This window comes from Rutidosis leptorrhynchoides, chromosome 4 (assembly GCF_046630445.1).
Source record: "Rutidosis leptorrhynchoides isolate AG116_Rl617_1_P2 chromosome 4, CSIRO_AGI_Rlap_v1, whole genome shotgun sequence".
Taxonomy (NCBI): Eukaryota; Viridiplantae; Streptophyta; class Magnoliopsida; order Asterales; family Asteraceae; genus Rutidosis; species Rutidosis leptorrhynchoides.
The window spans coordinates 19,642,536-19,665,999 of NC_092336.1; the positions used below are offsets into that span (position 1 = coordinate 19,642,536).

General features: G+C 34.4%; 1 long non-coding RNA gene across 1 annotated transcript; it reads left to right on the top strand.

Moving 5' to 3' along the window:
* The first annotated feature begins 16,612 nt into the window (after positions 1-16,612).
* On the top strand, positions 16,613-18,154 carry LOC139839684 (uncharacterized). Its single transcript, XR_011757026.1, has 3 exons — positions 16,613-16,808; positions 17,322-17,372; positions 17,981-18,154. It is a non-coding gene; the product is annotated as an uncharacterized lncRNA (long non-coding RNA).
* Positions 18,155-23,464: the final 5,310 nt, after the last annotated feature.

The following is a 23,464-nucleotide window of genomic DNA, read 5'->3' on the forward strand; positions in this document are numbered from 1 at the left end:
AGCAGCGCATCGTTTGATCTATTTTCTAGGACGTTTAGACACAAAGATTTGCTTAACGCTTATCCTAACTGTCTGCCTATATTTTGGCTGTGGGACTGAAGAACTGGATGCCGGGACAGAACGAATAGGAATAGCGGGGATAGGGGTGGTAGTGTTGAGTGGAATTGGTGCCACATCATTCTCATTAAACTCGGGATTTGGATTTTCTAATTCATTAGCCTTTCGTTTCTTTCCTAGTTCGAACTCGTCTTTTGTAATTTCCTGTATTTCTTCCTCGGGTTCACTTTCCTCCTCGGGTTCACTTTCCTCCTCGGGTTCACTTTCCTCCTCGGGTTCACTTTCCTCCTCGGGTTCACTTTCCTCCTCGGGTTCACTTTCCTGGTTCTCTATAGTTGGTTCATCCGGAATTTGTGAGTCTTCCCCAAGGATATCATTTTCGTCATCGGACAGGTTAATGACTGGAACGCCATCTGAAGATTCTGATTCGGAGTCGTTGATTGTGATAACAATTTTTGAGCTCGACATCTATCACACAACACTAACCCATTAGTACTTATATAATATTTACATATAAATTTTAACCAACAGTGATAAGCAATGGTTTTTTTTTTTTTTTTAAATCAGACCCGGTCAAAGTCCAGACTTACTAATGTATCCTAACGGCTTCTCGGTTAGACACACTAATTCAGACCTGGTTCGCTAAGACCACCGCTCTGATACCACATGTCATAACCCGTCCTTAACCATAAGAACGTGTTAGATAACGTATGATTTCATTGCGAGGTATTGACCTCTATATGCGACATTTTTAAAAAGGAAAACTGCATATATTATACATTACAAACCAAACCATTATTTTTGTTACAAGCTTTAGACAATAAAAAGATGATTATCGTTTAACGATAATCTTCGACTTACAAACTTTACAAATGATAATAACAACACGATTTCTAGCATATTTTACAACACACGTCCTCGGATATGCAGTTTTATTTTTGACACAAATATGAGTACGCATGATCCTGCTTAGATTCAACATAATGCAGCGGAAGCTTTAATTATCACCTGAGAATAAACATGTTTAAAAACGTCAACATAAAGTTGGTGAGATATAGGTTTAGTGCGCAGCAATATATATATATAGACCACAAGATTTCGTATATAAACATTTCAATAAAAATATTCTAAGTGGTTGAGCACTTGGTAACCATACTTAACATTTTCACGTCGCATATTCCCTTTAATATGAAATCTTACTACACCGTACCAAGTGTAGTCACAAAACGAAGTACTGTGCAACCGTTGAATACTGGTCGTCCAGTCCGGTTGGGGTTGTCAGGCCCGATAGATCTATCAACAGGATTCGCGTTTACAATACCGCTGTAAATAGTAGTTACCAAGCTACAGGGAAGTATGCCAGTGGTACAACTCAACGTAGAATATATTTTTCAGTTACTTGTGTCCATATCGTAAAACATAAAATACATGTATTCTCATCCCAAAATATTTAGAGTTTAAAAGTGGGACTATATACTCACTCTTGTCTTGATGATATATATATTTTGACTCGGTCTTCCGGTTGATATCACGAACCTATCCATATATAATATATCAATATGTTTTCATTTTAAAACAAACGTTATATATATATATACTTGTTATACTTTTAATATTTTGAATATTTCCTTAGTCCGTAGTTAGCATTCCGATGTTAGTAATTCAATTTTTAATGGTTCATTTTTAGATGTTTAATATACCCGCAATAAACAAAACCCCCAACGAAATAAATAAAACCCCATCGTATATGTATTGGTCGAGATTAATCTTGACCCATGGTACCGGTGTTGTCAAATGACGTGTTGCGTACATAAAGTACCGGTGTTGTCAAATGACGTGTTGCGTACAAACATGGGATCTTATGATTAATCTTCTCGTATTGTTTACGGGTGATCCTGAACCATATAAAATTGAATTATAAGTACATATATATAAAATATCATGTTATCTTAGAAATATGTGATTTATATCATTTTTTTCCAATTGATCCCGTAGTTGAAATGATCTAGGATAACCAATTTTGTTTCGGTCATAGTTTCTTCGTTACAAATCCGTTTTCGTTGATTCAAATTGCCATCTTCTTGGATCGAGTTCTTCTTTAAGACTATGAACTGTAAATACCTTGGTTTGTATTCAAAATCATACGGCATAAGTGAAACATTAGTGAAACATATGAAGTTAAACATTTTTGTTACAACAAAATCATTTAATGACCATTTTTCTAAAAATACTTATACTTTGAAAAACCAAGTTTTACCTTGTTAAATTAGTATATACATAAGTTATATTACAGGTCTTGAAGTATTTTAAAAGTTAAGTTAGAAGGATCTATTTAGTTTGCAAACAAGTTTGAAAACATTCAAACTATGTTCTTGTTGTTAAACTTTTGTACCACAAAATAAGATAGCTATATATATATGAATCGAATAAGGTTATGAACATAGATTCTACCTCAAGTTCCTTGGATGAAGTTGCTGTAAAAGAGAAGTAAGAAGCTAGAATCAAAAGGGTGATGGAAGTGGATGAAAGATTGGTAGTAAGTTGGTGTTCTTGGAAGGTTTTCTTGAAGTGTTTTTGTATGGTTTTCTTATGGTGTTTTAGTATGGTTTTTGAAGCTAGATCTTTATGGAACTTTGCTGGATTGTTATGGAGTTTAGAGAGTAAGAAAGAGTGTGTGTTTTTAGTTAAGAGATTGAAGTAAAAATGAATCAAAAATGATGATACATATATACTCCTAAAAATGTGATCTTTAAGGATAACATGACAAAATTCTAGTTTGTATTTTTGTAATTAGTCTTGCAATGATTCAAAAGTAATTACCTTATACATAAGGCATGAATAAGGGCTGGTTAGGTGGTGATTTGATGTGTATATACCAATAGTAAATACGTATAGAAGCTTGGTATGATACGAGTACAAATACTCTAGGTATACGTATAGAAATTTTGTGAAAAATGGAATGAGGATTCAAATATAGCTATCTTTTGTGAATACACTTATATGATTTTATGTATTTAAGTTCTTAAAAGTGATTAAATACATTACTTATACAATATATGTATAAACATTATAGTCTTAAGTATTTAAGTCAAATAACGTTACGTATTGTTATCGTTTTGAAAACTTAAGTTAGTAGTTTCAAAATACACATATAACTTGTTGTTATTAATACAAAATGAGATATTAAAACATTCATTAATCATGTTAAATATGTATATATACATATATATACACAAACGTATAATTATCATATATTGTATAGTTCGTGATATCATTGGTCAAACTAGACGGTCAAACGTTGTGTAAAATTCTTTTCGGAAATATAAATCTCGACAATTTGGATTGCTTATCATGTTGGCAAGGTTTAATTTATGTAAATATTAATCTTTTAAGTATAGAATGATCGAAAAAGTGCGGTCGTTACAGATATCATCCTTGGAAGGTTCTCGCATATAATCATCTTTATATAAATCAATAATACACTTGCAGAAGTTCATTAGTGATTCACGACATGTTAGTTCCGACATTCGCAAGTACTCGTAAAAAAGATCGGGTGTATCACCATAAGCTAATTAACGTAGAGCGGAAGTTATTTTTACGTATGGAGTAATACTCACCTCGCCGCGTGTATCAACTCTTAACTAAAAATACCTAAAATATTAAGGTAGTGGATTTTTAGAGTAGTTGAGAATATCTTCCATAATTCTCATAAAAACGCGTCGCCTCATCCGAAACCTCCTTTTGGAATTTTCGTCAGTGTATTTGCAACCTTCAACAAAAATAGTCGGTAATAAGACGTAAATGTGTTTCTTCATGTTCACGTTCTATGTAACGACGTGTGTTTGAAATTTCTGCCTCATTTTCACTTTCTAACGCATCATTGTCTATTATATCGAGCACTTGCATCAAATACTTTTCGTTAGACGATATTGACAAAGACATTATTTTGATTATATAGATGAAATTGTGTGTTGTGTTTTGGATTAAATATTGAAGAAGTATTTCTGGGAGTAAATTTTATGTTGTGTTTTGGAGTAAAATGTATATATAGAAGAGTATATAATATAATAATAATAATAATAATAATAATAATAATAATAATAATAATAATAATAATAATAATAATAATAATAATAATAATAATATATTTAATGAAATATTTCGTTGAATAACTGATATATTCTAAAAAATCAACACCGCACAACGTTACCAACTCGACGGTGGCCAAAACTGTAACACCGTACTTTTTTTTTTTAAATAACAGCGGAAGTATTTAAAGCATATAACATTTATATATTAAAATAAAACTGGTGTTACTTTTCAAAATAGTTATACATAGTTATATTAAACATCAGAGTTCTTCAGTGTGTCAAACATAACCCAAGCACAGCTATCTTCTCCCGTCCCTAGCATGTACAACAACATAACCTGCAGGGGAGAAAATGTGGGGGATTAGCATAACGCTAAGTGAATGAGATATCTCAACAGATATTACTATCAAGTACCAAGCCTAGCTTTTAGGGATCATTCATCTGGTCATGGTCATGTGGACATAGCATTACATAGCTATCATATAATAGAGCATTACACATCTGTATCATACAGAGCTAGGCAAAAAATCAGAGCAGTAATAACATCAACAAGCTATTCACTAAAGGCACTACAGTCACTACCCTAACATAGCCTTACATAGCTATACAATGAGGGTATTAATAGCTCTACAAAGCTATTCACTAAGTAACAATAGCACTACACAACTATTCACTCACATAGCACTAACGGCTATACATAACACTAACGGCTATAAATACAAGAGGATCGTTGACCCTGCCAGGTCTACAACTATTAGCTGATCAAGCTAGAGCTGTACCAATAGCCCTTGTTATTGTCACACAGTATACCTCTCCTGACGTTTACATACGTCGATTGCAATATACTGTCATTACAATAACCAATGAGCCCAACCCTTCTATACACGGTTGACCTCTTCTGTCCCTTCTATATGTGACGACCCAGAAATTTCCAATCAAATTTAAACTTAATCCTAATATGAATTCAAGACGATAAGCAAAGTCTGTAATATTGAGTCTCAAAAACTTTGAACTGTTTCATATATTCGATTGACCTTCGACTGCTCTCGACGATTCACGAACAATTAATTTTAAATAGAAATGTGTGTGTGTATATATATATATATATATATATATATATATATATATATATATATATATATATATATATATATATATTTAATATAACTTGAAACCATAGCATATAATTTAGTTGATAGAATTAATGATGCAAGATAATTTATTATATAAAATAAAAAAAATTTGAAATAAAAAAATGAAATTCTATATATAGTATTTTGAAATATATAAACTTTGATTACTTTATTTAGAAATACACGTTTTAAGTTTTCTTAGTTAATAACGAATACTTACATATACCCTTATGAGTTAATATATATAGAATTTATAAACAATAAATATTCAACAAAGGTTATCATATTATATAGGATTATTAAATATTACATTATTAATAATATATAATACAAAGTTAAAACATAGTTGTTATATTAATATTAATATCAGTATTATTAATAATATTATATGAAAGTTGATACATTTGATTTGTTACTTTATTATTAATATTATTATCACTGTTAATAACATTAGTATTATAATTAGTGGTAAAATTTTTATGTTAGTTATTATGATTTATAGATATGTAAAAAATTTAGTACTCATTAAGATATAATACATATTATATAGTGATATTACATTTAAGTGCAAGATTAGAAATAATTGTTATATTAATATTATTATCATTACTTTTATAGATATTAAAATTTATATAAATATTATTATAACTAATAAGATTATATTATCATTTTTAAAAAATTGTTATTAATAATTAAATTATTTAAAATTATCAATTTTTTAGTAATAATATTATTTATCAATTATTATTACTAATTACTCTATTAATATATTTATACTTATCAAGAATTAAAGAATTTAATATATATATACATATATAAATACATATATATATATAAAAATATATAAACAGATATATAAAAGTAAATATATATATATATATATATATATATATATATATATATATATATATATATATATATATATATATATATATATATATATATATATATATATATATATATATATATATATCCTGATATATATATACAGGTATATTATATAAATTCATACATTTATAATAATAACATAATTATTAACTAAATTAAATTAATTAAATTACTGTATTATATAAAGAGAGTCCAAAATTTGTTTAATATCGTTATCTTACTATATTTGGGTTTTGTTTCTGTCTCTAAGCTTGTACCAATCATGAATCAATCACAAGAAGAATCCAACTTTCTGTTAGACATCGATTTCAAGCTTTATTTTTTTTATTTATTTTATATTTCTGTTTTAAATTGGCTAGCCGTCGACACAAATTGAGATAAATAATGGAATTTCACAGAATACTTCCACATTTAATCAAATTTATATCCTCAATTTCAAACATCAAAATTTTCTAACCTTTTATGGCGAATTAAAAAAAAAAGGGGTGAAGAACACCCATACGTGCTCTGTTCTTACTTCAAAATTTAAAAGGCTCGAAATCATATCATTTTTCAAAATGTATAAATGCAGATAGGTTAGAAATCATGTGTTTAATCTTCCTGTAAAGTTTCAAGATCCAATTCCATTTATCGAGCTTCAAATTCGAAGTCAAAGTTTATGTTTCAAAAAGTCAACAAATATTCTTGAGCCAAATTCGAATTCGTTTTGAAGTCTTTGGATCGATTGATGGTTTGAAAAGTTTCCTGGGAGGATTTAGAAAATATTTCATGTAGGACTCAAAGTCTAAAACGATCTAGAACTCATAATCAAAGTTTGAGTTCTTAAAAGTATTTTTTTGGAGTCTGATTCTGTTATTTTAATTTGTTTTTGTCTCTGTTAATTCAACCAATCATCACAGGTTGTTTATGTTTCAAGTTTATAAAATAATTCAAACTTAAATTAATTAAATCCTGAGTTCGATTGTCCACTGATTGGTGAATGGTGTGAAGAAGGAGAAACAGTTTATACGTGGGTTATATTGTTTTGTTTGTGGTATAAATCAGAAAAACAAATTGGGATGGACGGTTAGGGTGTGTGTATGGTATTTGAGAGGTCCTGGGTTCGATTCTTGCTGGTGACAAGTATTTTTTTAAACACTTCTTGAGGTAGTTTCTTTTTTCTAAAAATCATCATTATTATTATTGTTATTATTATTAAGTATTAGTATTATTGTTATTATTATCAACATTATTTTTATTAAGTATTAGGAATATTATTGTTATTATTATTATTATTATCATTAGTATTAGTATAAATATTATTTATATAATTATTATTATTTTTAGTATTATTATCATTTTTAAGATTATGATTATCATTATTAATTAATGTTAATACTACGAGTATCATAATTATTAATACTATTATTACTACTAATATAAGTATTATGATAAAATTTTTAGTTATTATGATTATAAATACAAGTATGAAAATTATTATCACTAAGAGTTGTATTATTATTAATATTATGATTGGGATCATTATTATTAACATTATTATAAAAATAATACAAGTTATCATTTTTTTCTCTCATTAATATTAGTATTAGTAACACTTTTGTAACTATTAGTATTATTATTAACAATGTCAATATTATTATTATTAATATTATCATTTTTAACAAAGTTATTATTATTATTATTATTATTATTATTATTATTATTATTATTATTATTATTATTATTATTATTATTGGTAAATCACTAATATCAAAACTATCATTTTTAAGCAGATAAATATTTTGTACATAAAATATACTTATATTAAAATTTCACATAACTATATATATCAAACCTACTAAGATTAATTATATAAATACTTGCAAATAACAAACTATTGATTTTTAAATATAACATTAAACAAGTATGTATATAAATATAGATATATTAATATAACTATATAAATATTAACCATTTTGAATATATACACAAATTAAATATACATAAGATATAAATTAAGGATATAATAAATAAGTTGGTTCAGTTACGATTGTATGTTTTAATATATATATACAAATGATATAGGTTCGTGAATCCGAGGCCAACCCTGCATTGTTCAATGTCATCATATATATTTTTACTACAAAATACAGTATAGTGAGTTTCATTTGCTCCCTTTTTAAATGCTTTTGCAATATATATTTTTGGGACTGAGAATACATGCGCTGCTTTTATAAATGTTTTACGAAATAGACACAAGTAATCGAAACTACATTCTATGGCTGGATTATTAAACCGAATATGCCCTTTTTTTGCCTGGTAATCTAAGAATTAGGGAACATCACTAATTTTGAGAATTAGTGCACCCCTAATTGACGCGAATCCTAAAGGTAGATCTACGGAAACTAACAACCCCCATTCTGGAATTTGGAATGCTTTAGTACTTCGAGTTTATCATGTCCGATGGGTGTCCCGGAATGATGGGGATATTCTATATGGATCTTGTTAAGGTTGGTTACTAGGTGTTCACCGTATGAATGATTTTTATCTCTATGCAGTTTGCGAAATGCCTGATATGAGATTAAGTTTATGAGAAATTGAAATATGAAATCTTGTGGTCTATTAAAATAATGGAAATAATTGATTATGATAAACTAATGAACTCACCAACCTTTTGGTTGACACTTGAAAGCATGTTTATTCTCAGGTTTGAAAGAAATCTTCCGCTGTGCCTTTGCTCATTTTAGAGATATTACTTGGAGTTATTCATGACATATTTCAAAAGACGTTGCATTCGAGTCGTTGAGTTCATCAAGATTATTATTAAGTCAATTATAGTTGGATATATTATGAAATGGTATGCATGCCGTCAACTTTCGATGTAATGAAAGATTGTCTTTTCAAAAACGAATGCAATGTTTGTAAAATGTATCATATAGAGGTCAAGTACCTCGCGATGTAACCAAATGTAATGTATTCGTCCAGATGGATTAGGACGGGTCATTAGAGTTGGTATCAGAGCGGTGGTCTTAGCGAACCAGGTCTGCATTAGTGTGTCTAACTGATAGTTGTTAGGATGCATTAGTGAGTCTGGACTTCGACCGTGTCTGCATGTCAAAAGTTTTGCTTATCATTTGTTGTCGGAAATTACCTACTTATCATTCTTAGTCTAGACACATCTTATTGTATTAATTGCATGAATAATGTATAGACAAAATTCATATCTGTAAGATCCTGTTTTCTTTTGGGTCTGGACGCCGTCCAACAATTTGGGACGCCGTCCTAGATCGAAGACCTGGACGCCGTCCAACAATTTGGGACGCCGTCCCAGATCGAAGACCTGGACGCCATCCAACATTTTGGGACGCCGTCCAGAATGGCTGGCAGGCATGTCTTTTTGCTTTTAAATATCTTAGATGGGTAAATTGGTAATTTCACTTGGTGGACGAATTAAAGGCCCTAGATCAGTTTGGTTGAGCCTCATTACTCCATTCCTAACCACCAAACTTCATCCACTTAAATCCTAGTGAGAGAGTGTGATTCAAGTGTGAGAAAGCTCAAATCGGAGAAGAAGAAGCTTGTTTCGGGTTTTAGCTCGAGCATTAAAGTTGTTCATCTCCTCGTTAGCTTCGTTTTGATTGTTGTGGTAAGCCCTAAACTTGATTACCTTAGTTTAATGTGTTTAAGGATTAGGGTTTGGGTTAGTATTGCACATAAAACCCATTTGTGAGTACTTTGGGGTTTTGGGTAAGTTTGGGTCATGAAGACCCAAATGGTGACTAACCTAGGGTTTTGAAAGGGTAAATGGTGTAAATGGGTCTTAAAGACCTAAGTAAATACTAATACACTTATAGTTAATGTTAGTGGGTGTGATTTGGGTTGTGGGTGACCCAAATGGGTGTGTTGACCTAGAAATGGGTCAAATGGGTCTTTGATGACCTAGGTTGTCTTGCATGTAGGAAAACGAGTTAACTTTGTGGTTAAAAGTGTGTTAATACCTTAATTGGCTAAAGTTAGGGTTTTTGGTGAAGTTAACCATTATTAGGGTTAAAGGTGCAAAATGGGTCGGGATTGCACTTAGGATCAAAAGACTCTAGATTGTTGAATGAGTTACTTGACCGACTTGAGTTGTGAATTGATTATGTGCTAAAATGTAATAGGTACGTTACATTGACGTTGCAAGTTCGGTTATCTCACACGAAGACTTTGAGGTGAGTGGAATAATTATATGCGTATGTATATAATGTATCTATTTGTTGTAGCGTGAAAGGTGTAGTGTCGAGGTTTTAAGACACCACGTTTCACGTGAAGAGTGTAGCATCGAGGTGTTAAGATGCCACTCGGGTGTAGCATCGAGGTGTTAAGATGCCGCCTAGGAGTGTAGTGTCGAGGTGTTAAGACACCACTCCGTAAAATAATGAGTGATGCATCGAGGTGTTAAGATGCCACTCGGGGTGATGTGTCGAGGTGTTAAGGTGCCACCCTAGGGGTTAGTGGTGCGAGGTGTTAAGTGCCCTAACGGATGTTACGAACACCGATGGCGTTTTCGCGAGCGCCGTTCCCTTGTACTATTGGTTAAACATGGTTATTTGTGTTGTAAGCATGTTATATTATTCGAGTTATATTTATATGTGGTTGTTATGCTAGCTTGGGGGTATTGACGAATTATAGCTTGTTATTGCGACAATAAGCTAATGTAGTTTGCTAGCATATTTGTGGTTGTGTAAGTGTATGCAAGTAGGTATAATTATATATGTATTCGTATAATTATTGCATTCACTAAGCTTTGCTTACCCTCTCGTTGTTTACTTTTTTTTAGGCTCGGGCATTGACAAGGGTAAGAGCGTTCAATTGGATTAGTGATCTCCCGCTTGTTTTGTTAGGGGATGCTTTTGGGTGTTAGCTTTTGGAGTTCGACCGAGATTGAGTAGTTTAACCCCAAACACCATGCTCTAGTGTCGTTTGGAACTTAAACTTATATTGGGTCGAAACTTTTATTTTTGAACGAAACTCGTAAAATGGGCGATGTGGGCCCGATGATGTAAAACTTGATTTGATGATGAAAATCTCTTAGTTTCTCTTATATTGACTTGTGGTAAAAAGGTTTTTGTTTGAAAGTGCCGGGAAGCGGGTTTTCCGCTCGTGTGAGTTGGACCCGTGATCAGTAGCTGGAAGGCTATTGGGACACCGTCCCAATTTCTTGGATGCCGTCCCAGTTGCTTGAGCTGGACGCCGTCCCCAAAAGTTAGACGCTGTCCCACCTTTCTGAGCTGGATGCCGTCCAGGATTCTGGACGCCGTCCAGATGCACTGCCTTAAATTTTTTTTTTTGGTACGTGTTTTGAGTTTATGAAGTCGGGTTGTTACAAGTGGTATCAGAGCATGGTCTAAGGGATTTAGGTGACTTGAGATAGGCGCCTAGACTTAGATTTTTTGGGTGCGCGTTTATGCGGGACTTGTAGGACTTTGGGTCGGATCGGGATTGGTTTGTGCATATGTTTATGTAAACTAATCATGTGCTATTTGTTATGTATGTTTAGCGGGCATCGAGCGAGATGGACGTTGTACTAGCAAGTTAATGCGACGTGCTCGCGTAACAATGATTAGCTACCATTGTTACGGGTGCAAATCGTGTCAAACAAGTAATGTACGACGATTGTTGAGTGAGATGGAGTAGTGTGGCGTATATGTATGTATATATGTAATCTGTCCTTCCGTTTTGTGGTTTAACCTAATTCGTTTTATAGAATGAAGACGAGAAACGGTCCCGATCATGATAACGGAAGTACAAGCGAGGACGCCGAGTTCTCAACCAAGGTCGAGGCCGTCTTTAAGAAGTTGAAAGCGGATTTTCTTGCGGACGTTCGAAAGGTCTTTCAAGATTCGGTTGATGAGCAAATAACCGATCTAATTAATGAACGAATGAAGGCCACTATCGAAGAGGCCCTTGACGCTAGGAATATCTATCCTCGCGGTGAAGGAGGCGAAGGAAGGCGAGACTTCCACTACAAGAACTTCAAGGATGCTCAACCCCTGATGTTTAATGGGGTGCGAGATCCCTTGAAAAGTACATGTTGGATCTCCGATATTGAGGGAGCTTTCCGTACCGCGAAATGTCCTCCCGAAAAGAAGGCGAGGTATGGCTCTAGCATGTTACGCGAAGAAGCTAAGTTGTGGTGGGACGATAAAATCAACTTGTATGGTGAAGAACAATGTATGGGCTTGACATGGGAGGAGTTCAAGAAAGAATTTTTCAGAGAATACCGAACTTCATCCGATCTCGATAGAATCCGGGACGAGTTGCACCATTTGCAACAAGGTTCAATGGACTTAGTTACTCTTAAGTCTACATTCTTGGCAAAGACTCGTTTTTGCCTAGAGTATGTTGGTGATGATCATAAGCTCATGAAGGATTTCTACCGTACTTTGAATGATGAGTACAAGGGGAAGATTAGTCGGGGTATGGCTAAGACTTTTGATGAATTGTTTGAGTTGGCTCGGGGTTTTGAGCCGGAGGTTCCAAGAAAGAGTGATTTCATGTTTTCCAAAAGAAAATTTGAAGGTTTTAGTTACTCTAACGCCTCAAGCAAGAAGAGCAAGAGCAAGAGGGGGGCCGAAAGTGTCAATAGTGCAAAGAAGGGCACTACCGGTGGGTTTTCTTATACGTGCTACAATTGTGGGCAACCGGGTCATATGGCTCGTGAGTGTCCGAAACCACGTTCCGGAAACAAAGTCACTTGTTTTAATTGCGGCAAAGAGGTGCATAAGAAGCCGGAGTATCCCGATTTGCGAAATGACAATGTGAAACGGTTAGAGAAGGCGGCGAGTACGGCTAGGGGTCGCAACTATTTGATGACCAATGATGAAGCCAAACAATCGCACGAAGTTGTCTCAGGTACTTACATGGTTAATTCTAATCCGGCAAGGATTCTTTTCGATAGCGGTGCAAATTTGTCGTTTGTGTCTCCTAAATTTGTGCCTAAACTTAATAGACCGTTAGCTAAGTTAAGTCGTCCGATAGAAGTCGAAATAGCGGACGGCAAGACGGTGCTAGTGGTTGATGTGTGTGAAAATTGTGATGTTGTTTTTGGTGCCGAAACCTTTAAAATTGATCTTATTCCAATGACCTTGGGCGACTTTGATATTGTCGTTGGTATGGATTGGCTCGATCGTTATAGAGCCGATATTGCATGCTATGATAAGTTTATTCGTGTGAAGACCCTAAGTGGGGGAGAGTTAATTATTCATGGTGATAAGCGAAGGAGACCGGTGCCGATATGCACTTTTGCACGGGCACGTCGTTTTGTTGTTAGTGGTGGCATGGCTTTCCTTGCTCATGTTGTTGATACTCGTAATGAGCCACCACCTATTCGTGAAATTCCGGTTGTTAGTGAATTCGAAGACGTTTTTCCGGACGAATTACCGGGTGTTCTGGCGGAAAGACAAGTTGAGTTTCGTATTGAGTTGGTTCCGGGAGCTACTCCCATTGCTAAAACTCCTTATCGTTTAGCACCAACGGAAATGCAAGAGTTGTTAAATCAAACCCAAGAGTTGCTCAAGAAGGGTTTTATTCGACCGAGTGCTTCGCCATGGGGCGCTTCGGTGTTATTTGTGAAGAAGAAAGATGGTAGTATGCGTATGTGCATTGATTACCGTGAGTTGAATAAAGTGACGATCAAGAATCGTTATCCATTACCTAGGATTGACGATTTATTTGATCAACTTCAAGGTGCAACGTATTTCTCTAAGATCGACCTACGGTCCGGCTATCACCAAATGCGGGTCCGTGAGGAAGACATAGAGAAAACGGCTTTTCGAACGCGTTACGGGCATTATGAGTTTGTAGTTATGCCCTTTGGTCTTACGAATGCACCGGCGGCATTCATGGATCTTATGAACCGGGTGTGCCAACCTATGTTGGACAAGTCGGTAATAGTGTTCATTGACGACATACTAGTCTACTCGAAAAGTATGAACGAACATGAACGTCATTTGCGTGAAGTATTGAAGACGCTACGAAAGGAGAAGTTGTATGCAAAGTTCTCCAAATGTGAATTTTGGCTAAGGGAAGTTCAATTCCTTGGTCATTTTGTGAACGAAAACGGTATTCAAGTAGATCCGGGAAAGATCGAGACGGTGAAGAGTTGGGGACGACCGACTACGCCTACGGAAATCCGAAGTTTTCTCGGATTGGCCGGTTATTATCGTCGGTTTATCCAAGATTTTTCTAAGATCGCTTCTTCGTTGACGAAATTGACAAGGAAGAATGCGAGATTTGTTTGGGAGAACGAGCAAGAAATTGCTTTTCAATTGTTAAAAGAGAAGTTGTGTCAAGCTCCGGTGTTAGTGTTACCGGAAGGTGTTGAAGACATGGTGGTTTATTGTGATGCTTCCTTAAATGGTCTCGGGTGTGTTCTAATGCAAAGAGGTAAAGTCATCGCTTATGCCTCTCGACAATTAAAGGAACATGAAACGAGGTATCCGACTCATGATCTTGAGTTGGCGGCGGTTGTGCATGCGTTGAAAATTTGGCACCATTACTTGTATGGTGTCAAGTGTACAATTTATTCGGATCATAAGAGTTTGAAACATCTCTTTAATCAACGAGATTTGAATTATTGCCAACGTAGGTGGATGGATGTGGTGAAAGACTACGATTGTGAAATACTTTATCATCCGGGTAAGGCGAATGTGGTCGCGGATGCGTTGAGTCGAAAGAGTCAACATCCGACGATAAAAGTGGGGTCGTTACGTTTGATTATTACCAACGATTTTCTTGAAAAGCTTGGTGAGATTCAAATAGAGGCTTATGTTCACAACAAGCATACGGAGCGAATCGTGGGCCAATCAGAGTTTATTACTATGGGTCCGCATGGTTTGTTGTCTTTTCAAGGAAGGGTGTGGGTGCCTAAGATGGGTGATTACCGACGAGTGCTACTTGATGAAGCACATAAGTCAAAATACTCCATTCATCCGGGCGCGACGAAAATGTATCTTGACTTGAAGAAAGATTATTGGTGGCCGGGCATGAAGCGTGATGTTGTGAAGTATGTTGAGCAATGTGTCACGTGTTTGCAAGTAAAAGCCGAACACCAAAAGCCGTATGGTAAATTGCAACCGTTAGAAATTCCGAAATGGAAATGGGAGCACATTACCATGGATTTCATTACAAAGTTACCTAAAACGGCGAGAACCCAATTCGATTCGATTTGGGTTATAGTTGACCGATTGACAAAAAGCGCTTTGTTTCTTCCCATTAGAGAAGCGATATCGTCGGAGACTTTGGCTAAGTTGTTTATCAAGGAAGTGGTCTCGCGACATGGGGTTCCTATATCTATTATTTCGGATCGAGATACCCGTTTTACATCTCGGTTTTGGGAAAAGTTTCATGAAGATATGGGCACGCAATTGAAGTTGAGCACGGCGTATCATTCTCAAACGGACGGTCAAACCGAACGTACGAATCAAACTTTGGAAGATATGTTACGGGCGTGCATCATTGACTTTGGTGGTAGTTGGGATGAGCATTTGTCTTTGGTGGAATTCTCGTACAATAATAGTTATCATACTAGTATCGGGATGCCACCTTACGAAATGCTTTATGGGCGCAGGTGTCGAACTCCCGTTTGTTGGGGAGAAGTGGGTCAAAGAGAGATCGGGAGTACCTTTTTGGTTTTAGAGACAAATAGCAAGATCGATTTGATTCGGGAACATTTGAAGAAGGCTCAAGATAGGCAAAAGTCGTATGCCGATAAACGTAGACGAACGATCGAATTTCAAGAAGGCAATATGGTGATGCTTAAGGTTTCGCCATGGAAGGGTATTATTCGACTTCGAAAATTGGGAAAGTTAGCTCCTCGGTTTATTGGGCCATTCAAAGTTTCAGCTCGTGTTGGTGAAGTTGCATATCGATTGGAATTACCCGAAGAGCTTGCGGGGATCCATAATACATTTCATGTTTCCCACCTCCGTAAGTGTCTTGCGGATGATTCCTCATGGATGCCTTTAGACGAGATCGAGCTAAAGAACAAGTTAGAATATGTCGAGGAACCGATTGCTATCCTTGACGAGAAGGTGAAATTGTTGAGGAATAAAGAGGTGAGAACTTTCAAGGTTCAATGGCGGCGAAGTAAAGGTTCCGTGATTACTTGGGAGCCCGAAGAGTTTGTCTTGGTTTATCTTCCTGCTTGTCATGCGGCGTGGATTGCGAGGTCGCAATCCGGTTCAAGTGGAGGAGAGTTGTAAGATCCTGTTTTGTTTTGGGTCTGGACGCCGTCCAACAATTTGGGACGCCGTCCTAGATCGAAGACCTGGACGCCGTCCAACAATTTGGGACGCCGTCCCAGATCGAAGACCTGGACGCCGTCCAACATTTTGGGACGCCGTCCAGAATGGCTGGCAGGCATGTCTTTTTGCTTTTAAATATCTTAGATGGGTAAATTGGTAATTTCACTTGGTGGACGAATTAAAGGCCCTAGATCAGTTTGGTTGAGCCTCATTACTCCATTCCTAACCACCAAACTTCATCCACTTAAATCCTAGTGAGAGAGTGTGATTCAAGTGTGAGAAAGCTCAAATCGGAGAAGAAGAAGCTTGTTTCGGGTTTTAGCTCGAGCATTAAAGTTGTTCATCTCCTCGTTAGCTTCGTTTTGATTGTTGTGGTAAGCCCTAAACTTGATTACCTTAGTTTAATGTGTTTAAGGGTTAGGGTTTGGGTTAGTATTGCACATAAAACCCATTTGTGAGTAATTTGGGGTTTTGGGTAAGTTTGGGTCATGAAGACCCAAATGGTGACTAACCTTGGGTTTTGAAAGGGTAAATGGTGTAAATGGGTCTTAAAGACCTAAGTAAATACTAATACACTTATAGTTAATGTTAGTGGGTGTGATTTGGGTTGTGGGTGACCCAAATGGATGTGTTGACCTAGAAAGGGTCAAATGGGTCTTTGATGACCTAGGTTGTCTTGCATGTAGGAAAACGAGTTAACTTTGTGGTTAAAAGTGTGTTAATACCTTAATTGGCTAAAGTTAGGGTTTTTGGTGAAGTTAACCATTATTAGGGTTAAAGGTGCAAAATGGGTCGGGATTGCACTTAGGGTCAAAAGACTCTAGATTGTTGAATGAGTTACTTGACCGACTTGAGTTGTGAATTGATTATGTGCTAAAATGTAATAGGTACGTTACATTGACGTTGCAAGTTCGGTTATCTCACACGAAGACTTTGAGGTGAGTGGAATAATTATATGCGTATGTATATAATGTATCTATTTGTTGTAGCGTGAAAGGTGTAGTGTCGAGGTGTTAAGACACCACGTTTCACGTGAAGAGTGTAGCATCGAGGTGTTAAGATGCCACTCGGGTGTAGCATCGAGGTGTTAAGATGCCACCTAGGAGTGTATTGTCGAGGTGTTAAGACACCACTCCGTAAAATAATGAGTGATGCATCGAGGTGTTAAGATGCCACTCGGGGTGATGTGCCGAGGTGTTAAGGTGCCACCCTAGGGGTTAGTGGTGCGAGGTGTTAAGTGCCCTAACGGATGTTACGAACATCGATGGCGTTTTCGTGAGCGCCGTTCCCTTGTACTATTGGTTAACCATGGTTATTTGTGTTGTAAGCATGTTATATTATTCGAGTTATATTTATATGCGGTTGTTATGCTAGCTTGGGGGTATTGACGAATTATAGCTTGTTATTGCGACAATAAGCTAATGTAGTTTGCTAGCATGTTTGCGGTTGTGTAAGTGTATGCAAGTAGGTATAATTATATATGTATTCGTATAATTATTGCATTCACTAAGCTTTGCTTACCCTCTTGTTGTTTACTTTTTTTTAGGCTCGGGCGTTGACAAGGGTAAGAGCGTTCAATTGGATTAGTGATCTCCCGCTTGTTTTGTTAGGGGATGCTTTTGGGTGTTAGCTTTTGGAGTTCGACCGAGATTGGGTAGTTTAACCCCAAACACCATGCTCTAGTGTCGTTTGGAACTTAAACTTATATTGGGTCGAAACTTTTATTTTTGAACGAAACTCGTAAAATGGGGATGTGGGCCCGATGATGTAAAACTTGATTTGATGATGAAAATCTCTTAGTTTCTCTTATATTGACTTGTGGTAAAAAGGTTTTCGTTTGAAAGTGTTGGGAAGCGGGTTTTCCGCTCGTGTGAGTTGGACCCGTGATCAGTAGCTGGAAGGCTATTGGGACGCTGTCCCAATTTCTTGGACGCCATCCCAGTTGCTTGAGCTGGACGCCGTCCCCAAAAGTTGGACGCCGTCCCACCTTTCTGAGCTGGACGCCGTCCAGATGCACTGCCTTAAATTTTTTTTTTTGGTACGCGTTTTGAGTTTATGAAGTCGGGTTGTTACAATATCTTAGCGTATCTGCTAATCCATATCTTAGCGTATCTGTTACTGTAGACTGCCTGACATATGCCGTAAATTCCTCTGTAGTCTACGAAATCTTTAGTACTATATACATAGATATTCTATGTAATTAGAATATCATCTGGTATCTGAAAATCATTTCATATCGAAAAATTTCTTTATTCAATCGTACGAAATGGAACATGTCACTAGTTCAAGTTATTCGGAACCCGACAGCTATTCCGACATGGATGTTCACCTAAGCTCCGGAAGCAGCGTCACCAGAATGAATCAACCAATCAGCCATCCCCAATTTATCTGATGAGTTCGTAGTCGACTTAACCGATGGAGACGAGAAGAAGGCGATCCTTTCCACCCACCAACCTACACTCTTGGCGATGAACCTGAAGCACTTACCGGCGAACCCATTCGAAACACCATTTTCACACTCATTTCTAGAGTATCTCACCACGATTATATTCTATCTAAAATTCTCTACTTTATTCATCCGCTCGTTCTGACCGACAATCATCCCGGAATAATAAAAGAAGTCAACGAACTTCGCGCTCGAGTAATCAATTTGGAGAATATGGTGCAAAATTTACTAGCTTCAGCAGCATCACCGGCATCAACAGTACCACCAACAACCCAAGTTTCAACATCACATGCCTCAACATCTCATTCTGTACCTCGAACTTAATCATCGTTCTACGAATCGTTCTACAAATCGTTCTACAAATCGTTCTACATTATTTATCTTCGTTCTACATAACGATTAAGTAATCTCTAAAGTTTTAGAGATTATTTTTTCTAGTTTTAACCGAAAAAAAATCAAATGAGATTAATATCATATTAACTCATTAAATCTATATTACATCTGAAGAAAATATATATGTAAGTATATTTTCATAAAGATTGTAATTAAAAATTCTTTCGTACAAACTGTTAATGGTGAAAATATTTTAACGGGTAGGTAATACCCGAGGAATATTTAGATTTCACATTAATAAGATACACTGTACATTCTTCCAATCCGATTCAACAGTCATTTACTATCCTACTTACATCCACCGATATACGTATCCGTTCACCACAGAATAACCATTTTCATTCAATTTCATATTTGGATTTTGACCTATCAGAATCCAACAAGTGGCATAATGAAGAAAACATTTGACAAAATAAAATTTGTTAGAAACAAACAAATTAACTATGAGAAATTTTGTTAAGAATCCATGCTAACAAAATCTTAGCTAATTGTTCCTAGCTAACTGATTAATTCCGTATTACATTTTATTTATCGCAATTTATTTATTGCAATTTAATTATCGCAATTTATTTATCGCAATTTAAATTCTCACAATTTTATTTATCATCATTTAATTTCTGTTATTTATTTTACGCACTTTAAATATCGGGACACGTATACAAGGTTTTGACATATCATATCGACACATCTATATATATTATTTGGAATAACCATAGACACTCTATATGTAGTAATGCTGGAGTTAGCTATACAGGGTTGAGGTTGATTCTACAATAATATATATACTTTGAGTTGTGATCGAGTTTGAGACATGTACACGGGTCACGATACGTATTAATTAATTTAAATATTATAAACTATATATGAATTATTGAATTAGTAACTGTGAACTGCTAACTGTGGACTACCAATATTGGACAATTAAAATTTGATTAAAATATTGATTATAACATATGAAACTAAACAAATTCTTCAAGTTTCCCACTTGATTTCATCTTAAACCACATTTGTATCTTGACAAATACAATCTGCGTTCAAACCTTTCATGATTCTTGAAAACACCTGAATCGAGAGGATGAGCCAACCGCACTTCATCTACGGAAGAAAAGATTGATGCATATAGTTATGCACTTGAAAACACTCAGAACCTGAGTAAACGTTTAACGCGTATCTGTGCTAGCTCATTTGGCGTTGTTATTACCGAAAATCACTTTGCAATCCCTTTCCAAAGTAGCCAATTTTGTCACAGCTCCAACAAATCAACTTCGACTTTCAACCGAATAAGCCTTATTATAACCTTGATATATAAGTTTGCCTTTCATCATCGTTATCGGAGAACCTTTTATATTCTGCCACATTCGCAGTAAACTTACCAACAACTTCATTGATATTTGATTTTTAGAAAAATCATTATATTCATTGAAACCCTATCATATACTCATCCGCGTTTTTGTAACGATAAATGCCATACCAATTAACAAGAATCAGCAATCAGTATTTCGAATCTCGCAGCGTTTCTACATCAACAGTTATATGTATACACATAACATTTATCTCTTAGAATTATGTTCTTTCATTCTGAAATTCTGAAAAGCACCCGGTTCACGAATCAATACTCCAAATTCTGAAAAAGCTGAACGAAGCAGCAGAAACTGTAGACAACCGTAAACGACCTTAACCATCGAAACTTTGATGATAAAGAATAGTAAGTTGGCAAAGCTCAGAAAATTTGGTATTGAAAAACAGATTGAGCAAACCATGAAGGAGGCTGTGGACAAATCACTAAGACTAAATCTGTCTTCAAAGAATCCAAATGATTAAATACCTGCTGAATTCATTAACGGATACCTTGCTCCCGACTCTAAACCTTTACGAACAAATCTTCTTCATCATCCTTTGATATTAAAAATTCTAAGATATCATCGTATCTTTCATTATAAATATCCTCGATATTTCTGAAGATATTTTCATAACTATTCTTATCTAGAATCATTTATCTCTTAGCGATATCAGTAATACATCAGAAAGGAAACAGTTTTAGTTTCTAAATTCCGAAGAAAAAAATATGAATTTAAAAAAATGTAAATGTTTTTGAAGTAGTGCTGGGAACTGAAGCCTGAGTTAGTATAATATAATGACACTTGATCAACGTGATTATATTACAATAAGTCATGCTGAGTTTCTAATGAAACGTGATGATTCACAGACCCTACCGTCATCATGTGCCATGTTACACGACTCTTACATTCTATCTAATCTCCAAACATATCATGAACATATTTTCTTGATAGTGTATATATATATATATATATATATATATATATATATATATATATATGTATATTCTATCTTTTCTCTTGAATTCTGGCAATTTAACCAATCAAGATCGTGCCATTACAAATTCTCTCTTAGAACATTAGCCATGTTCATTTGAAACTCCATACCCACGAATTCTGGACCATTACTTGATGTGCTTAAAGGATAGAAGAGAAAACAGAGCATAAAGCTTCGAAGTGTAAATGGGGGTATAAATCGCAGCAGATAGGAGAGAGCATTAACTGTGGATGACAATGATTATAGGAGACAGAAGCAGGGACATCGAAATATAAGGGAAGATATAAAACTCAACAACAACGCAGAAATTACAAAACCGTGGATATTAGTACGAATAGCAATATAAAGACAAGGTAGAATTAAGAATAGTATCACCCAAGGTAATAGTAGAAGTAAACAGATTTTTCTAGTGGAAGATTGAAAACAAGGATGACAGAAATGATAATTAGGAAAATATCAAGGACTAAAACTGGATTAAGCATTTTCACAATCTTTTCGATGTATGAACTAAGAAAGAAGGTATAGGAATGGTGAAAATAAGGGAACGGAAAAAGTTTAAATTATAATGGAAATATCAGACAAAATAATCGAGGCAGATCACCGTATCTAATTATAGAGATCTTAATTTCTTTATTCACCAAAGAATCAAATCTTTTAGATTTCGAAGATTTTCTTTAAATCCCTTGAATTCCGAAATTCAACCAAGACAACGTCAAAAGTTAAGACAAAAACTTATTTCTTCAATTCACTCTTTTGTGATAACTTCACTCATACGCTTTGAATAATCGAATTGTTTTATCTGTATTACACAATAATGATAAAACTCTATTTATCAACTCATATTCGTCATAAAAACATTTTTATTGTTAGCTATGACTACCTAGATCAAATTTCGGGACGAAATTTCTTTAACGGGTAGGTACTGTGACGACCCGAAAATTTCCGATCAAATTTAAACTTAATCTTACTATGAATTCAAGACGATAAGCAAAGTCTGTAATATTGAGTCTCAAAAACTTTGAACTGTTTCATATATTCGATTGACCTTCGAAAGCTCTCGACGATTCACGAACAATTATTTTTAAATAGATATGTGTGTATATATATATACATATATACATTTAATATAACTTGAAACCATAGCATATAATTTAGTTGATAGAATTAATGATGCAAGATAATTTATTATATAAAATAAAAAAATTTGAAATAAAAAAATGAAATTCTATATATAGTATTTTGAAATATATAAACTTTGATTACTTTATTTAGAAATACACGTTTTAATTTTTCTTAGTTAATAACGAATACTTACATATACCCTTATGAGTTAATATATATAGAATTTATAAACAATAAATATTCAACAAAGGTTATCATATTATATAGGATTATTAAATATTACATAATTAATAATATATAATACAAAGTTAAAACATAGTTGTTATATTAATATTAATATCAGTATTATTAATAATATTATATGAAAGTTGATACATTTGATTTGTTACTTTATTATTAATATTATTATCACTGTTAATAACATTAGTATTATAATTAGTGGTAAATTTTTTATGTTAGTTATTATGATTTATAGATATGTAAAAAATTTAGTACTCATTAAGATATGATACATATTATATAGTGATATTACATTTAAGTGCAAGATTAGAAATAATTGTTATATTAATATTATTATCATTACTTTTATAGATATTAAAATTTGTATAAATATTATTATAACTAATAAGATTATATTATCATTTTTAAAAAATTGTTATTAATAAATAAATTATTTAAAATTATCAATTTTTTTAGTAATAATATTATTTATCAATTACTATTACTAATTACTCT